The sequence below is a fragment of the Suricata suricatta genome, chromosome 9 (genome assembly GCF_006229205.1).
Source record: "Suricata suricatta isolate VVHF042 chromosome 9, meerkat_22Aug2017_6uvM2_HiC, whole genome shotgun sequence".
NCBI classification, from domain to species: domain Eukaryota; kingdom Metazoa; phylum Chordata; class Mammalia; order Carnivora; family Herpestidae; genus Suricata; species Suricata suricatta.
Genome location: NC_043708.1, coordinates 72,880,582 through 72,881,756, shown reverse-complemented (window position 1 = coordinate 72,881,756; position 1,175 = coordinate 72,880,582).

Sequence of the window (1,175 nt, the reverse complement as noted above, 5' to 3'; positions counted from 1 at the left end):
CCTGTCTCTCCACACCCTCGCCAGCATCTATAGTCTCTTGATTTGTTCATTTTAGCCACTCTGATTGGCGTGAGGTGGTATCTCAGTGTGGTTTTGATTTGTGTTTCCCTGATGATGAGTGATGTTGAGTATCTTTTCATGTGCCTATAGGCCATCTGGATGTCCTTTTTGGAGAAGTGTCTGCCCATGGCTTCTGCCCATTTCTTCACTGGGTATACCACATCTTCTTGATCCATTCATCAGGTGATGGACATTTAGGCTCTTTCCATGATTTAGCTGTTGTTGACAGTGCTACTATGAACATTGGGGTACATGTGCCCCTATGCATCAGCACTTCTGTATCCCTTGGGTAAATCCCTAGCAGTGCTATTGCTGGGTCATAGGGGAGTACTATGGATAGTTTTTTGAGGAACCTCCACACTGTTTTCCAGAGCAGCTGCACCAGTTTACATTCCCACCAACAGTGTAGGAGGGTGCCTGTCTCTCCACACCCTCGCCAGCATCTATATATTTCTTTTAAAGTGCTGTATAAGACCAAGTTCTAACCACCCATTGAGTCATTCATTTCTGAGTGTTCCCGTGTGCAAATGCAAAGCACATGTTAATAAACTTCTACATGTTTTTCTCTTGTTTATCTGTCTTTTGTTAGTTTAATGTACAGGACCCTAGCAAATAAACATAGGTTGCGTAGAGGGAATAATGATATTCCCCCTCCTACAATTGTTAGTTGGGGAATCTTATATAGCAGCACAAACTAATTTTCTAGAGTTAACCTGAGTTTGGTATTTCACATCCCCATGACTTATTTTTATAGTTTTACTCACAAGAATATATCCACAAAGAAACAGTCTGGATTTGCATGTTTATTTAATTCTTTTGCAACTAGCTGCTTTCCAGTAAATAATTAATTTGGGACACTTATCAGTAGTCATACACATAGGTTTAGTTCATTTTATTTTTTTATTTTTTTAAATGTTTATTAGCGTGAGAGTGAGGGAGAGAGGGAGAGAAGGAGAGAGGGAGAGAGGGAGAGAGGGAGAGAGAGAGAGAGAGAGAGAGAGAGAGAGAGAGAGAGAACAAGCAGAGGAGGGGCAGAGAGAGAGGGAGACCCAGAATCCGAAATAGGCTTCAGGCTCTGAGCTGGCAGCACAGAGTCCAATGTGGGGCTCTAACCA